The 9,467-nt window shown below is 38.1% G+C and overlaps 1 non-coding gene across 1 annotated transcript; it reads left to right on the top strand.

The window, feature by feature from the left end:
- Nucleotides 1-8,694: 8,694 nt before the first annotated feature.
- Nucleotides 8,695-8,800, top strand: LOC122228954. Its single transcript, XR_006206837.1, has one exon. It is a non-coding gene; the product is annotated as a U6 spliceosomal RNA (small nuclear RNA).
- Nucleotides 8,801-9,467: the final 667 nt, after the last annotated feature.

Genomic DNA, 9,467 nt, shown 5'->3' with positions numbered 1-9,467 from the left:
TACTTTAAATAGGAATTTTCCTTATCCCACTTAAAATGCATTATCCCACTTAAAATGCAATTTTAAGTGGGCTTACACACAATGTATTTACACATGTGTAAAGAAGTTGCACTTAATGAAAACTTCTCCAACACTGCATATCAAACTTTTTGTTGTTTTGAATTTTTCTGATGTAGAATTAAAATAAACCAAATCTCCCCGTTGAAGAGTGAGCTATAAGCCCAGGCTATCTACAAGACACCCTAAAATGAAGAACTGAAAGCAATGATTTGCACCATTTAAACAATCACAGGTTCATTAAAATCAACTCTAACCACACATTATTCCGTATGTTTATTATACAATGATAAAAGAACTATCAACGCTCGAGCACTTCCTACTTGCTAGGAACTGTGCTTGCAAGCAGTTTTCAGATTCTCACTGTTACCTATCGGTGCTTAATGATGCTTTACACACATTATCCCTTTGATCTCACCACAAGCCTATTATGAATATTAAAATCATCTACATTTTACAACTAAGCAAACTCAGGTGCAGAGAGAGCAAATAACATATCCTACACTTCACAGCTCCTAAGTTTATAATTACAAATAAAACCTACGTTTGTTTTAGTCCAATGCGTTAGCTCTTATTTTCTTTGGAACAGTGCCCTGCTCCCCCAAAATTATAGTTAACAAATATTTATTATCTGCTATGTGCCAGGCACTGTCACAGTCACTGGGGATATAGCAATGAATAAAAATAAGTCCCCTCTTTCTTGGAACTTATATCCGGGTGGAGAGAGCTGATGGACAGGCAATATATAAATATATAACCATGTTAGGTCATGATTTAAGTGCTAAAAAGAAAAATTGAGTAAAATAAGGGAACACAGGAAAAGGGCAATGTGCTATGTACTATGAGTTGGTAAGAGAAGGCCTCTCTGATAAAGTGAAATTTGAGCAGAGACTTGAATAAAGTTCAAGAGCCAGCCCCTCCCAGCCATCTGGGAGATGAACTTTGCGAATGGAAGAAACAGCAAGTGCTGAGCCAGAAGTGTAGTGGTGGGAGGAAGGAGATGGAGACGTTCAAGAAACTTACAGGTGGCAAACGTGGCTTTGGGGGTGAGTGAAGGGAAGAGCGGTAAGAGATGAGTTCAAGGGAAAAATGATAAGGACTTTGGGTTTTATTCTGAGTGAGATGGGAAGCCACTGGAGGGTAATGGGTAGAGAAGTGGTAGATCCTGTGCTGTGCTACCTGGATCCCCCTTCCGTGAATGCCTGTTGTCTGGGTGTGCTTTTGGCTGAAAGTCAACAATGCCTTCGGGACTGCCTCAGCTTCAGAGACCTCCTTGCCTTCAGTTGTGCCTTTCACAGAACAGACCACATCCCTGTCCATGATGAGGGAGCATAAAGGTCTGGCATCTTAGCCCAATTTGAAACAACTCTGAAGGGCACTGTAGCTCTACAGGCCGACATGTATTTGGCCAAGACTGTCAGTGGGCACGCATAACCTTTGTACTTCTCTGTCCAGTCCTGATCCTTCCCTTCCCTTCCACAAATGTTGATACCAAGGGCAATCCTTAAAAAAGTCTTGCATGCTGGAACTCCACCCCAGTCTGCTTCCAGGCAAGTAACATGATACTATGCTTATGCTACAGAAGGATCTTTCTAGCTTCTTTGAGGAGAGGGGGTAAAATGGCAGCAAGGAGATATGTTAGGAGACTACTGCAAACGTCCACATGAGAGAAGATGGCTGTTTGGGCTAGAATAACAGCAGAGGGAGAGGGAACAGTCAGGTTCTAGATACATATGAGAACCAAGCCAAGAGGATTTATGACCAGATTAATGTGGAGGAGACTAGGATAATTACAAGGATTTTTGGCCTGAGCAACTAAAGAGGCGATTTTCCATTTACCAAGAAAGGGGTGATGTGGAGATGAAAGGTTCAGTTGGGGATATGTTAAACTTAATATGCCTATGAATCAACCAAGTAGATATGTCAAGTGGGCAGCTGAACTATATGAATCTAGACTTCATAGGAAAGATCTCTGCAAGGCGTGTACATTTTGGAGTAATCAGCTTAAAGATGCCTTTTAAAACCACAAGAGTAGATAAGATCTAGTAAGGAAGAGTGACAGAGAAGCCTCACCCCTCATTCACAGGGAGGAAGAGGAGGAAGATCCAGCAAAGAAGACTAAGAAGGAGAGGCCCAGAAGATAGGAGGGAAAAGAGAGAGAGAAGTCAGAGAGTACAAATAAAGAGGACAGTGTGATCAACTGTTGCATGCTGCTGATCGTGTTGATTAAGATGGAGAGTGAGCACTGCTACTGGATGTAAAGTCCTCCTTAGCAGGAACAGATGCTATGTCCCAGCACTATATGAACAGTATCTGATTCAATCCTCATGACAACCCAATGAGGTAGGTAATATCTACTGCAGTTTTAAAGAGAAGGACATTAAATTGAGAACTGAAGGACCTTGCCTTTGGTCACAGAGTTTGGGTTTGTTTGTTAGATTCTAATAACAAGGATGAACACAGTTCCATCTTACTCAAAAGCCCGTGCTCTTTACACCACATCATTCTATAGAAGATGGGTAGAATCATTGGCTACACATTGATAGCTCCAGTCTCTGATGATAGTTCTGTAAGATTAATATGCCTGCAGTAGCGTTGGACACTAAGACACTGATTCTATTCACTGACTCTATCCAACTCAACCCTTCATTTTACAGAACAACAACCAAGGTCCAGAGAAGGAAACTGATTTGTCTAATAGCACATCACTTGTGATTCCAGGTCCCTTGACTCAAATTTTACTGCTTGTTCTATTTCAGTTTATGGTTTTCCAAAAAGTCCTTTAAGGTCAAAACTCCTTTCCACATAGCTAGTCTGGATGCAGAGGGACTGGGAGAAGCACCACTCTCTCAGGCCTCGAGAATTGGCAGAAGAGAAAGAAGAGGCAAAAGATTATGAGACCCAGTCAGAGGGAGAGGGCAGCATTCCATCCATGCAGGAAGCATTGCCTATCCTGGGATGTGACTGGTAAGGGGTTATCCTGAAAGACGGGCACAGCCTTACAGGGACTAAGAGGCCCTGGGCTGGGCCAAAGGGGAAAGTGTGAAGTGAATACACCCTGGAATATATTCCCATGACCCCCATATAGTTTCTCTCTTCTAACAGATTTAGAGTATTTATGCCAAGTACTAGGTATTTTCTTTTTTTTTTTTTTAATTTTTTTTTTTAGTTTACTTTTGAGAGAGAGAGACAGAGCGTGAGCAGGGGAGGAGCAGAGAGAGTGGGAGACACAGGATCCGAAGCAGGCTCCAGGCTCTGAGCTGTCAGCCCAGAGCCCGATGCGGGGCCCGAACCCGCAAACCATGAGATCGTTACCTGAGCTGAAGTCGGAGGCTTAACCGACTGAGCCACCCAGGCGCCCCTTCTTTGTTTTTTAATATGCAAAAATATTATTTTTTAAAAAGCTAAAGAATAAAGGTTATATACAAAAGGGACCTGAAATCTTTAAGCTGATTCTAAAAATGAAATGAGTAGAAAATCTGTGGTGAAACCAGAACATTCCACCCCTGTTTTGGAAAAGGGCTATTATACAACATTCAGTCAGGTGAGGATGGATTGGTAGAGAGGTATCTATATATACATTTTGAAATCATTTTTGCTTCTGCAGAATCATCCAGATCTTCCCAAGACTGAATGGGCAATCCTGTGGCTTAATTCCTTTTCCATAGTCCCAACAAGGCCACATGACATTCAACTCTTGATGAGCCACTTACAACAGCAGTTCCTTAAGCGCCAACACAACAGGTGGGGCAGATTTCCCTATGAGAAACTGGCCACCTACAGCAAAGTATCAAAACGGACAAAGTCCTTCTTTCCTCTTCCTTCTGATTATTATACCAGGTATTTTCTAAGTATTATCTCTAATCATCACAAAAATCCCACCTTTAGATAAAGTAAGTAAAATGCAGAGACCTAGTAAGCAGTGGATCCAGTATTTGATCTCAGGTCTGTTGGATCCCAGTGCCCACTTTCATCTGCTACATTACACATTCAGACATACTACATGATAAAATCATCATGGGAATATATAATCTTAATTCAGATATGGCTGGCATGGCTGAAAACATCGATGAATGATTAAAAAAAATCTACTTTGCATTACAATTTTGGGCTCAATTCTGCACTTCATTGAGAATATGCAGACATAGGCTGAAATAAATACAGAGAAAAACCAAACTTCTGTCATGATTATGGCACTGTTCCTTGTGCGTACTTTTTAAAGATATTTTTTAAAAATTAGTTTAATTAAGGGCACCTGAGTGGCTCACTTGGTTGAGCGTGGGCTCTTGGTTTCCGCTCAGGTCATGATCTCACATTTCATGGATTTGAGCCCTGCATAGGACTCTGCACTGATGATGCCAATCCTGCTTGGGATTCTTTCTCTCCCCTTCTCTCTGCCCCTGCCCCGCCCCAACTCTCTTTGTTATTTTTCAAAATAAGTAAATAAACTTTAATTATAGTAGTTTAATTAAAACAAGTTTGAATGCAAATTCCTTTATGAATACAATGCCTCTTATATGTTACTAGAATATTTTGATTACAAAACATTTTTTGTTTATATGTGCATGGCTATAGTGATAATACAAAAATAAGCAATAAAAACAGAAGCAGAAACTTTCTACATTTCCTTCCATATACAATCTTCATGTCTGTAATGATAGTTAAGGATCTCACATGGTCCAAAGTAAGTGAGATCTTCTCAAAGCCTGGAGAAAGAGAGTTTAAGATATAATTTAGAACTTTAGAGTTCAATTCTTTGTAATAAACATTTTTTTTTAAGTGGGATTCACATACTTGTCTAATTCTTTATCTTTTCTACCTCCCCTCAAAAAACAAATGATTTTTATTTTAATTTTTGAAATTAGTAACATGCTAGGTATATGGGTTACTTTATTGCAGCCACTTTTGTGGTTCAAAACCATATAACTAGAAAAGAAATCAACCAACAAGCATTTATGGCATATCTGCAATGAGCCTATTACTTCTTCAAGTGCTGTAAAAGTAAAAAAAAAAAATGGTATTTGATTGCAGTTAATATACTATTGCTTATAATACACACCATTATTTTGTTTACCACCAGGAGAGAATAATAATGCCAGTTAAACTATTACAATGTGTGGGGTGCCTGCATGGCTCAGTCAGTTAAGTGTCTGATTCTTGATTTGGGCTCAGGTCATGATCTCAGGGTTTGCGAGATCAAGATCGATCCCTGCATTGGGCTCTGTGCTGGCAGCACAGGGCTTGCTTGGGATTCTCTCTCTTCCTCTCTCTGCCCTTCCCCTGTTCACTCATTCTCTCTCTCTCTCTCAAAATAAATAAATAAACATTAAAAACAAGTAAACTATTATAATGTTTAAGATGTCAACTTTGATTATAAGATGCATGTTGACTTTAGGGAAGTTAATAATATGAAAAAATTGTGCATTTTAGAATTGATAAAATTTGGGGCATCTGGGTGGCTCAGTCCATTAAATGTCTGACTTCAGCTCAGGTCATGATCTTGCAGTTCATGAGTTCTAGCCCTGCACTGGGCTCTCTGCTGACAGCTCAGAGCCTGAAGCCTGCTTCGGATTCTGCGTCTCCCTCTCTCTGCCCCTCCCTCACTCATGCTCTCTCTCTCTCTCTTTTTCAAAAATAAATAAACACTAAAATTTTTTTTTAAATAGAATTGATACAATTCAATAACTAAAAATAGATCCTGATTTCCAAGAGCTTACAATTCCATTTGGGAGGGGGGAAATCAACTGAAACAAAATAAATCACAGAATGGGGAAATCAATATTTGCAAAAATATGGAGGTAAAAAAACGATTAATTTTGTAGGGAAACTTCCTGTCTATAAAGACAGGTGCACGTTAGGAATAACATTTATGCAGCACGGTAACTCTAGTTATATAAGCTTCAAAAATCAGGTGGAAATGTTTGGACTTGTAGTGTTTATGAACAGTAAGAGTGACATGATAAGAAATATATTATTATACAGGCTGAATAAAATAATCAGAGGGCCAATTAGAAAGCTAAAGTAATAACCCAGGTATAAGGGACATGACAACTTGGATTATGTTGAAGCCCATAAGAAGAACTGATGCCTCAAAAGACACTTTTTAAAAATAAGTGAAAGATATTGAAAAAATGAATATAGAGATTGAACAAAGGTTCATCAAACATGGTATGAAAGTTTAAAGCTAGGGAAACTTGGACATTAGTCTTATGAGGGTTATGAATTACAGTTTTATAGAGTTTTGAGGAACCCAATTTATTTATTTAGTGCCTGTCATATTGTAAGCATTCAATAACTTTTTCACAGATGGACAAATGAGTGAGTAAAGCCAAGACATCTGAGTTGAATTGAGGCCATTCACATAGAGGTGATGGTCAATAAGAAAATATGAATTTCTCAAAAGATCCAGTTTAGAGAAAGCCCAGCCAAGGACAATACCCTGAGGGACAAATTTTGGAAGGCTGAAAAGCAAGTGAAATGTGAAAAGAAACCAGATAAGGAGAAGTCATGAAGGCGGGTAGAAAAGATGGGTTGTGTAATCAAAGGTTAAATAAGAGTTTAAAACAAAAATGTTGTCCAGTGGTATAAAAAGTTATAGAGAGGCCAGGGTATAGAGAAACAGCAAAAAATAACTTGACATAATAAAATGAGATCAACTGGAGATTTTATATAGAATGGCTCCATCAGAGTGATAGAGATAGCTGTCAAATTAGGGGGTTGAAGGGATTTGATGGATTGGAAACAGAGGCAGATGTAGGTCGTGCTCAGAAAGTACTAGATTGTCAATGATAGAAAATTCCCTTCCATGGCATCATCCTCAAGTAATGTTGACCTCTCCACTTTCTTCCAGGAATTTATCTTTTTCTAAACACATACATATATATATGATTATGCCTACCATATATATGTTTATAAATATATACATATAAATATATACATATATATGTGTAACACCTGATATTTTTATTTAAAATGATAGAAATGAATGGGGATGCAAGCTGGTGCAGCCACTCTGGAAAACAGTATGGAGGTTTCTGAAAAAACTAAAAATAGAACTACCCTACGACCTAGCAATTGCACTACTAGGCATTTATCCACGGGATACAGGTGTGCTGTTTCGAAGGGACACATACATCCCCATGTTTATAGCAGCACTATCAACAATAGCCAAAGTATGGAAAGAGCCCAAATGTCCATCAATGGATGAATGGATAAAGAAGATGTGGTCTATATATACAATGGAGTATTATTCAGCAATCAAAAAGAATGAAATCTTGCCATTTGCAACTACGTGGATGGAACTGGAGGGTATTATGCTAAGTGAAATTAGTCAGAGAAAGACAAAAATCATATGACTTCACTCATCTGAGGACTTTAAGAGAAAAAACAGATGAACATAAGGGAAGGGAAACAAAAATAATATAAAGACAGCGGGGGGACAAAACAGAAGAGACTCATAAATATGGGGAACAAACTGAGGGTTACTGGAGGGGTTGTGGGAGGAGGGATGGGCTAAATGGGTAAGGGACACTGAGGAATCCACTCCTGAAATCATTGTTGCACTATATGTTAACTAATTTGGATGTAAATTTTAAAAAATAAAAAATAAAATTAAAAAAATAAGAAAAAAATTAGAAAGAAAAAAATAAATAAAATGATAGAAATGGAGAACTGTGATCAAATTATTAAAAAAAATCAGGAATAATATGGATAATGTTAACTAAGTTAATAAATCCTAGGATATTAAAAAATACTAGTGAGTGTATCTTGAAGTTTAAAAGAAGTAATTTCATGTCAACCAAAAGAACATGGTGGGTAGTAATGTGAACTGAAAATGTTGCCTAAAGCACTGGAATAAGCAAACAAGAGAATAATTGTCAAGAAGTTTAGAAAATGTCTAGGTCATATATCAACTGATCCAATACAGTAAGGAAACCATCTATATTTCTGGATTTTAGATGGATGAATTAGAAAGCCATAGTGCTTTTCTTCAAAATGTCTTGATGTCATGGGTAGAATAGGTGAAGGAAATTAAGGAGCACACTTACCATTATGAGCACTAAGAAATGTATAGAATTGTTGAATCACTGCATTGTACGCCTGAAATTAATATAACGTACGTTAAATATACTGGAATTAAATTTAAAACTTAAAAAATGTGTCTTGGTGTCAGCATTCAGCTGGATGACCAACTGGTACGATGCAATCTGACATTTCTTCTACTTTTATCTTCAAGTCTCTCAGTTGAGTCAGGAGTTGCTTCTCTGGAAATGCTCCTAAGGAACTGTATACTTATCTGGAAGTATCTCTAGAAATTCTATGAGAATGACTAGTAAAAGCTAGAATCACTAGACCTAAGTATGTAGAAGAAAGCACTCATTCTTTTTAAAAATTGTTTCTTTTTCTAAAATTTTTTTTAACGTTTTATATTTTTTTGAGACAGGGAGAGACAGATCATGAACAGGGGAGGGTCAGAGAGAGGGAGACACAGAATCTGAAACAGGCTCCAGGCTCTGAGCTGTCAGCACAGAGCCCGACGCAGAACTCGAACTCACGGACCGAGAGATCATGACCTGAGCCGAAGTCGGCTGCTTAACCGACTGAACCACCCAGGCGCCCCAAAAATTGTTTCTTTAAGTGCTTACACCAGAAGCACATATACTAAAATGGAATGTTACAGAGAAGCTTAGCATGGTCCCTGCGCATGGATGATATACACATTTGTGAAGTGTTTCATATTTTTTTTAAAAAGTGGTTATTTAAAACTATTTGGGATGACACTATATAGAGTGAAACAATTTTTTGTGATCTCTGAGAGGTCACTCATTTGATGATAGTTATATCTTTCATTTCCTGATGCTTGGATTTTAAAAAAAAAGCAAGATTGAAAGACTTCAGATTTTAAAGACTTGGGTTTAAATACATTGATAAATAAGTATTTAACATGAAGAGAGTAAGGAATATTGGATCGATGAGCTTGGAGGAAAAATGCAAATTTCACAACTCTTTCAGTGCTGAAATTCTAGAAAGCAGAGTGCAAGAGTAGTGAAGTAAAAGGGAATAAAGGTTATATGACTAGACTTTTTGCTGATCTCAGTTTCAGATTTTAATTTTTCTTTTAAAAAAATTTTTTTTAACGTTTTTTATTTTTATTTTTGAGACAGAGAGAGACAGAGCATGAACGGGGGAGGGGCAGAGAGAGAGGGAGACACAGAATCGGAAGCAGGTTCCAGGCTCTGAGCCATTAGCCCAGAGCCCGACGCGGGGCTCGAACTCACAGACCGCGAGATCGTGACCTGAGCTGAAGTCGGAGGCTTAACTGACTGAGCCACCCAGTTCGAAAACTACATGCTGCCTCAATTTGAAAATAGCAGCAAATATTGAGAAACTTTGCATGACTATTTTTTTTT

The sequence above is a fragment of the Panthera leo genome, chromosome C1 (assembly GCF_018350215.1).
Source record: "Panthera leo isolate Ple1 chromosome C1, P.leo_Ple1_pat1.1, whole genome shotgun sequence".
Classification (NCBI taxonomy): Eukaryota; Metazoa; Chordata; class Mammalia; order Carnivora; family Felidae; genus Panthera; species Panthera leo.
Note: the sequence above shows the minus strand (reverse complement) of the source record. Positions and strands in the feature narration are given on the sequence as shown.